Source organism: Arvicanthis niloticus, chromosome 21, assembly GCF_011762505.2.
Source record: "Arvicanthis niloticus isolate mArvNil1 chromosome 21, mArvNil1.pat.X, whole genome shotgun sequence".
NCBI classification, from domain to species: domain Eukaryota; kingdom Metazoa; phylum Chordata; class Mammalia; order Rodentia; family Muridae; genus Arvicanthis; species Arvicanthis niloticus.
In genome coordinates, this window is record NC_047678.1 from 40499264 (window position 1) to 40507430 (window position 8167).

The following is an 8167-nucleotide window of genomic DNA, read 5'->3' on the forward strand; positions in this document are numbered from 1 at the left end:
GAGCTGGGTATCTGCTGCACTCAGGTACCCATGTTTGCACAACACTTTAGTACCTGAGCCATCTCCCCAGCCCACATAAAGATTTTTTTTTTTTTTTTGCTAGACTTGAGCAAGCAAGGGTTTCTTTATTTATGAACACCCAACCGTTTTAAAGACTGAGCTATGGGGAATGATGATTCAATAGGCATCTATTCAGGGTGTGAGAAGCCCGGGCTTTGCAGGCAAGCTCACCTGAAGTCTGCATAGACACATCTGTTCTCATGGAGACCCCTTTGGTGGAGACACTTCCTCAGCAATTTGGTGAGGAGGCCGCAGAAGCTCATCCTTCACAAGCCATGAAGCCACAGGGAGACCAGCAGGGCTGGCATGCATATGCTTGTTTTAACCCAGAGTGGGGGACTCAAGACCTTTGCAGAACATCATACTCAAGGGGCAGAGAAGTCAGTGTGGTATCTGCTTCCAAGATATTTTGTATTGTATTGTATCATATTGTATTGTGTTGTATTTTTTAATATTATTTTTTTAATGTAAAAAAGACTAAGTCAAATTTTTAAAGCAAACATGCCATAACAATATGGCACGATTTCCGTCAATGCCCATAAAATGACATCAGTACAAAAATCTAAGCAAAGACAGTAGATTAGTAATTAGAGCTTCAGGTAATGTTGATTTTAGGAAGAAGCTTAAAGGTAAAAAAAGGAGCATATGACATAAATTCAAGTATGCAATTCAAACTTACAAAGTATAAAAATTCTCCACTTTTATAGCTGGCTTCTTTTGAATGGTTAAATTCTAGCCTCATTTTTTTCATCAGCAACCCAATTGGACAAACGCGTTTACCCAAATTTACATCCTATAATATGTAAGTAAACTGAAGACAGTATTCAGATGAGTAAGTTCTATTCATTTTCATCATCTCTGTGATCAGGTTGCAAAGGGCACAATTTTCTCTTTGCTTTTTCCTAAGCCACTGCTTCCTGCCCCATCAGGAGTCTGGTTCTCTTTCTTAGAATCTTTAGGGGACAGCCTGAAGAATTTCCCGATGTCTTTTTGCCACTTGGGAGTTGGGCGCTCACAGACTGGGTTCCCTTCTGCACACTTATTTTCAGCAGGTGGAGGAGGCAAGCACCTTCCTGGGCGGTCGAGAAGCCACTGCTTTTCTGTAGGCTCCTGGGACATAGTTTGCTTTTGCCCACACTGTGTTCACACAGGAAGAGGCAACTTTTACTGTCTCCCCAACTGCAGATGTCTTAACTGGACAAGAACCCCGTTGTATTGTATTCTATCTGCACAGCTTTTTTGGTAACTATCATGTGCATGCAGTGCCTATGAAGGCCAGAAGGGGGAGTCAGATCTCCCAGAACTGGAATCATAGGAAGTTGTGAGCTGTCATGTGGATGCTGGAAATTTAAACAAGGTCCTCTGCAAAAGCAGCCAGTACTCTTGATTGCTAAACCATCTCCTCAGTCCCTCAAATACTTTAAAACAGAATATTTTTCTTTGAAATTTTCATGCATATGAACAATGTATCTTTATTATCTCCACCCTTTTCCAATTCCTTTGACACTCCAACACATTTCCCTCCCAATTCCATGTTCTCTTACTTAAGAGCTCCCTGTTTATACTAATTAGCTCTGTCCATACGCACACTGGTGTGGGACCACCCATGGCAGCATGGCAACCTACCAGTGACCACGTCCCGTAAAGACAAGTGACTATCTCTCCACTAGTAGCTATCAACGGACTAAATAGCTCCTTAGCTAGGAGTGGGTCCTCCAGGACCCCTTCCCCATCCATAACGGAACCTTCAATAACTTGACCATATGCAGGTAGCTCCAGGTGCCGTGCCCATCCTTCAGGGATCCACAGTATATGGTAGAGCAGAATCTAAACATCTGTCACACTGGTCAGTATTTTTCTTTCCCTCTCTGTCACCCTGTGTCCCTTTTCAAGATTTGTGCAGAAGTCCAGTGGAAGGGAAACCTTCTAGCACCTGGTTCTTGCCTTTCACAATCTCTCCAAGCCTCTTCCTTTATGTCCTTCCTTCTCAGAGAACTATTCCAGGATCCCAACTATGTAATTGTGATTATCCCACAGCTGGTGCATTTCTAGAGGAACGGCCACCACAGAAGAGCATGTTGGCTTGCTTCCAGCCGTCTGGGCCCAAACATTAACCATTGTCTTCCACTAGTCCTCGGGTGGACAGAAAGGAGCAGGCATGAAGAACAGCTATATCTGGCCCAAGATAATACCCGAATTTCCCCAAACCGTGTAACTAATGTTATGTAAACTAGATTTCGACAGCTGCTTTGATATAGGAAAGATCATGGGTGAAGCTGAGCACAGGAGAGCATGATGGGAAGACTGAGGGAGTGTGTTAGCCTGTGGGAACCAGGCAAGTGTGGCAGGCTGGGAAGTCTCTTAAGAGAGCTGGGAGAAGGGGGCTCAAGAGATGGCTCACCTGTTGAGAGTGCTTGCTGGTTTCCAGCACCCACACTGGTCGGCTCATAGCTAACTCCAGTTCTGGGGCATCTAATGCCCTCTTGTGGCTTCCCTAAGTAATTGTATTCATTTTGTGCACACAGGCACATATGCACGTATACACACATGTAATTAAAAATAATTCTTTTTTTTTTTTTTTAAAGGAATAGCTATTAATGGTGGGCCCTGTGTTTGGGTGGCAGCTGTGGTTATTGGTGGTGCTCACCCTGGTGCTGGCACTGACCTGGGGCAAAGCAGGCACTGTGCCTTTCAGAGCGCCCCTCCCATGCCAGCTCACTGTTAGCAGTGAAGAGAATTGGTCCATCTGTTTAATGGTGAAGGGAGTAGTGCTTGATGCCACTTTGGGAAAGGACCTTTATAGAAAGGCAGCCCTGTACAATACCTTGACTGCAAAGGACTCCACCTAAGGTGTGTCCCTGGATTCTGCAGGCCCCACCCATGTTTCTACAGGACTCACGGCCAGGGAGTTGGAGTCTGTGGATGACATATGCAGCAGGGTGTATGTTGCAACCGGCTCCGCTCTACCTGGCTTGAGACAAAAGACTTAAAAAGCCTGGTTAGTTACTATGTTTCGGCCTGCTCCACTCTGCCTGGCTTCAAACTGTCACTCCGGTCTTCGGGTCAGGGTCTAGAGGGAGAAAGAGTGAGGATGAAGAGAAGAGACGCAAGGAATGAAGACAAGACAGACGTTCTGATCAAGTCTCTGATCAAGTCTCTTTATTTTAGGGGAAATCTAGGGTATTTATACACTTTTGCCACGCCCCTTGTAGGCGCCTGGATATGATGTAAGCCTTGGAGGCGTGGCTAGCATGTGGATAGCTGCTATCTAGCCGCTTTCTGCTAAAGGTCGTCTCCCAATAGGTGTACAAAGCCAAACACCTTGTGGTTGGCTACATGACCCGCAGGGACCCTTAACGAGGATGGCAGCCCCCACCTGGACTCCAAGTCTGAAGATCAACTCCATTTATCTTATCTGCAAGGTCTGGCGCTTGGGTGCAGTGGGGAGACAGGTGTTAAACACCCTGTGCAACAACCTGCTGCAGCCTCAGGGCCCTCAGCACTGAATAAATCGGATACTTAACCTGGGAAAAAATAACAACAGAGAAAGCTAACGAGGATAATCTTTGGCAGTAACTCTACCATTATCCCTGCCCCGCCCCCATCCTTAATTACAGTTGATATATGCTTGGCAGCCTCTGTCAAGTCTACTGTCCCCTCCCCACCCACACCTCAGAACTGCAGAGGTGACTCGGCCTGAAGCCCCTTGACATGAGCTGGTGATATATTGCAATTAACATTTGTCATTTGTCTCCAGATACAATCTGGGTGGCCTCGATGGAGCAGACTTTGCACACTTGTGGCTTCTTAATTATCTCGTGCACCTGGTGCAGTCTGTGCCTGCCTGGAGCGCCAGGAGACCTTCACCAGGTGCCCTTGGGTGCCCAGGCTATCTGTTAATCTCTCCATTATTTTATGACAGAGTGACTCAGCTAAGGGCAGAGCAGAGGTCAGGCCTCCAAACACCCTCTGCCCACTCCATCTTTAGTGTTCCATGGGAAGCATGGCTTGGAGTGAGCTTCTTTTTGACTTTGATAAATCTCACCGAGCCCACCTACCTGGAAGTCCTGAGACATCTTCTCTAGGAAGAAAGAAACTGACAGATAACAGAGGCAGTTGGTGTGCTTCTTAGAACTGTGCCTGAGTCAGGATTAGAAGCTGGAGAATGATCCCTGGGACCAGAGCCAGGGAAATCTAGACCTGGGCGCTACGGGGAAAATGAGGCTTAGTTGGCTTTAATGGTCATCATAGTCTGGAGCCATCTGAGAAGGGACTCTCAACTGAGGGAGTCCACGGATCAAATTGGTAGGTAGTACATCTGTCTGGGATTGTCCTGATTGTTAGTTGTAGAAAAGTTCAGCCTACCGTGGGTGGCACCATCCCCTTTCAAGTGATCTGGGCTGTACAAGAAAGCTTGCTAAGTTGGAGCCTGTGAGCAAATGAGATTCCAAGATCTTCCTTTCAAAGGGACACTTGTCTGATCCCTAATTGTCGGTCTACATCAGTCTGTCCCACCACAGGGCATGGCAGCATGGCAGCTTGAAGAGGCAGAATGGGGGGCGGGGGGAGCTTGACTGCGCTTACCCCATGCTGGCCAGTGCAGGGCTGTAGGGTAGTGCTGGACATTGCTCCAGGAGTAGGAAAGTGCAGTCTGAGACGTGGGGAAGCCGGAGCTAGTTTGGGAGTCCCCCGGTCTACAACAAGGTCCAGGCCATGGGGTTCTCAAACTCTTGGACATCCAGGCACAACTGGGAGTCAAGGAAGAGCTGAGAATGGAGTCGGGTCTGGAGGGCTGGGGATAGTGTCTAGCTAGTCTGGGGGCCAGGGAAAGGGGAAGCTCTGGCTTGTCCCAGCAATGATTGTCCTTAGCTTGGCAGAAGCAGGCTTGGTGGCAGCTGTGACTGGGAGCACAGAGAATCCTTCTACAGGAGAATTAAGCTGCAGCTCTGTAGTCCAATGCCTTCTCCACGGCTCCCTATGGCAGATCTTAAAGAAAGAGACAGTCCATGGTTCTAAACAGTTGATTGGCTGTTCATGGCAGAATATGGATACATAACATACCCACTTCTCAGGGAGGAAGTCTGGAGAGAGAAGCTTATTGGCTAAGCTGTCTGGGCCTCTAGGTACCTCATTAGTAGAGAGAACTCTGTTTTGAGCCTGTGTGACCACAGGACAAGTTTCTTTTATGTGAGGACCATGGCATGTGTTCTAGGATAGGAGTCTGGCAGGGAGCTGGGAATCATCTAAGTCTCAGGTGTGTGCCCACCAAGTCTCTAGATCTCAACCTGCTCTACCTTACTGAACTTCCAGGTATGGTTTTATGTGCCATACTTAATGACTGATGGACAATGGATAGAAAAATAAACCACAGAATCAGAACTGCAGACTCTTATATGACCCAGGCTGGATTCTGATGCCCTTACCTACACCTCAACCCTTCACTTGCTTCAACTTCATCTTCAGTGAGTACTGGGATGAACCAGATGCTGGAGACAGGATGTGCCCCTGTGGTGCAGAGCTCACAGTAGCCTCTGGTGCATAAGTAAGTGAATGACTATGACATGGTACAAGACTCCTGTCTTAGTCAGGGTTTTATTGCCTCAATGAAACACCAGGACCAAAACTCAGGTTGGGGAGGAAAGGGTTTATTTGGCTTACACTTCCAGATCATAGTCCATCATTGGAGGAAGTCAGGACAGGAACTCAACCAAGGCAGGAACCTGGAGGCAGGAGTTAGTTGCAGAGGCCATGGAGGGGTGCTGCTTACTGGCTTGCTTCCCTGGCTTGCTCAGCCTGCTTTTTTTTATAGAACCCAGAACCACCAGCCCAGGAATAGCACCACCCACCATGGACTGTACCCTCCCCTATTGATCACTAATTAAGAAAAGTGGATCTCTCGGAGGCATTTCTTCAAGGGAGGCTCCTTCCTCTCTGATGACTTTAGCTTGTGTCAATTTGACACAAAACCAGCCAGCACAATACCATTACCAAGAATGTCATACCTGCTCTGGGTAGTGGATTGATTCTTACCCATCATTCCCCAGTCTTGGGTGTGCCGCTTTATAAACTTCCAAGTCCAGTTTCTAACCGTTCTGAAGAAGTGCTCTCTGTAAATGTTCATTTTGGATTACACCAGTGGGGTGTGTCTTTCATGTCTATCCCCAGGCTCCTACATTACTTTCATAACTGCACGACCAAGCTTCACTGACATCTCTTTCTAAGGCACTGACTACCTGGCAGGATAGATTGAAATGCCCTGTAGACTTATGGGACCTCTATAAAATGCTATTATCTTCAGAGTACTAATTGGCTTAACCCATATAAAATACGTATGCACTTTCTAGTTAATCAGAAGATTTTACCACTGTCCTTTTTAAAATTCGTTGTTGGCACTAGAATGAGTTAAACAGAGCCGTTTTGCTTTGCTGTCAATAGGCAACTTTCCCCTGATTTCCCCTCAGCTTGCCTGCAGGCTGATAAAAGCTACAGGCTAAAAGTTGTGCCTTCTGGGGAATGACAGCACAGAAGGACAGTTCTGAGTGTTGGCAGCAAGGACTGCACCTGCTACTCTAATTACTTCTCCTGCAAGGAGCATGCTCCGGGCTGCCGGCTTTTACAGAGATGGTAACCCACCTCTGTGAGTGGAGACCTGTCAGACTGAATGAAGAAGCATCAGGCAGCCTTCTAACTCCCTTGTCACCCAGAAGTGGAAAACTTCCTTAAAAGTAGACAGGCGATCCCAGGTCTGGAAACACAAGAGCTGGTTATGCAGACAGAATGTGACAGAGAGAAACATTGTTTCTGGCTGTAACAAGTGTTTGTTGACACTGTCTTTGGTGGACTTTTATTATTCATTATTGTTTGCTGGGCTGGAAGCTTTCTTCCTCTGTTCTCTCTCCAACCCTTGGCTTTTCAGGAACATGATCTCTGTATAGTGAGGCTGCCTCTGAAAATGTTATGTCACCCAGGCTGGTCTGACACACTGTTCTTTTTCTGTCTCCCTGGGGTTGGGCCGATAGGCCTGTGCCACCCGGTCCAGCTAATGCTCTGTTTTCGAAGGTCATAAAAGAAAGTCCTTTGTATTAGTTTTCTGTTGCTGTGATAAAAATACCACCACCAAAAGCAACTTAAGAAAGACTGTATTTTGGCTTATGGGTCCTGAGGGATATAGCTGTGGGGAAGGCGTAGTAGCTACAGGAACAGCGGGAGCAGAATGGCTGCTCACATTCTCCATCCACACACACAAAGCAAAGAGCAGGGATAGGAACTGCGGAGAAGCAATAAACCCTTAAATCCCTCCCCCAGTGACACATTTCCTCCAGCAAGCCTCCATCGCCCAAAGGTTTCATAAGCTCCCCAAACCACGCCAACAACTGGGGACCAAGTGTTCATATTCTTGAATCTATGAGGTTCAGTGAAAAACAATGTTTTTCATTCAAAACACCACACCACGTCCTTTTCCTATATTTGACAGTACCTTTCATCCGCCGTTGCGCAAGCTGGATTGCGGCACTGGACGCCGCCTTCAGTGTGCAGCAGGATCCACGAGAGACATGGCATCGGAAATCTTAATGCAGATAAGGATGTCTGAATATGAACCGTCCCCTATAGGCTTCCGGTCCTCAGTTGGTGGTGCAGCTTGAGAAGGTGGTGGAATCTTTAGTAGATGGAACCTCGTTGGAAGACATCACTGGGTACGGGTTGGGGTTTTACAGCCAGCCCGCATTTCCTGTTTAGTATGCATATGACCAGTCAAGTCACAACATGTCAAGTGCTTGTCTGATGTCCTCTACCTGGACTGTTCTGAGATCCTTAAAAATGGAGAAGGTTGTAATCCAGGCCATCTGGAAGAATGACCCACAGGCATTACTAGCGCAGCACGCCACCACCCTTCTGCTGGCAATTGAGCTTCACTCAGCCTTCTGTGCCCACAGAGCCCCGCCCCCACCAGCCCAGCTTTCAGCACCCTCGCAGGAGACACCGTTACTCACGCTCAGCATACTTTTTTTTTTTTGTTTTTGTGTTTTTGAGACAGGGTTTCTCTGTGTAGCCCTGGCTGTCCTGGAACTCACGCTGTAGACCAGGCTGGCCTCGAACTCAGAAATCC

General features: G+C 47.3%; 1 pseudogene; it reads right to left on the reverse strand.

Annotated features, from left to right (window-relative positions):
- Positions 1-899: 899 nt before the first annotated feature.
- LOC143435366 (PCNA-associated factor pseudogene) lies at positions 900-7620 on the reverse strand (annotated as a pseudogene).
- Between the last annotated feature and the right edge of the window lie 547 nt (positions 7621-8167).